This window comes from Eimeria mitis, genomic scaffold, assembly GCF_000499745.2.
Source record: "Eimeria mitis Houghton genomic scaffold, Emh_scaff3566, whole genome shotgun sequence".
Classification (NCBI taxonomy): domain Eukaryota; phylum Apicomplexa; class Conoidasida; order Eucoccidiorida; family Eimeriidae; genus Eimeria; species Eimeria mitis.
Window position 1 is genome coordinate 1 of NW_013571910.1, and position 680 is coordinate 680.

The following is a 680-nucleotide window of genomic DNA, read 5'->3' on the forward strand; positions in this document are numbered from 1 at the left end:
CTATGCTGAAAAGACAAATACCACTTGGACCATCGTCGTCCAAGCATGTTGAGGCAACCGGATCGGTTGAAATCCGCATCCATCACTACAAAGCAGTACACTAACGAACCAAGAGCCCAAGCCTGGCGGTGCTGTTATCATAGTAATGCGTAGCTCCATTATAGATAAAGAGAAATGCAAGCTACTATATAGTAGAGCTCAGCGCAAATACAGATGGAGGGAAATACAACCTACTACAGGCTATTCGTGACTAACCGAGCCAGTATATAACAACCGGCATGACGTCTCCCTACGCGCAAAACACACACCCCTACTCACAACAAAAAGTGCCGAGTAACCCGAATAGTTCAAGTGCTTTACTTGTGTAACTGGCAGGCAAAAGAACTTCTTGCATGCTGTAGCATATGGAAGATAATCAATAGAGAGGATGGGGCCGTCGATGCATGACCAGCTGATGATGATGCATTGCTTGAAGCTCACCACTTGAGAATCTACAAGATGTTTGCAGCGAATAACGATTATCGGCCGAAACGCATGATCTCTTCCGTGAATGTAAATAAAACCTTTGGGCTACAGCAAAAAGTAGAGACGGAAGATGCACAAGATTAAGTTGGGTTTCGGGACGTGAAGTCTGATATACCCTTCTCGGGTTGTGAATGAACATGGACGGTGTAGATTTG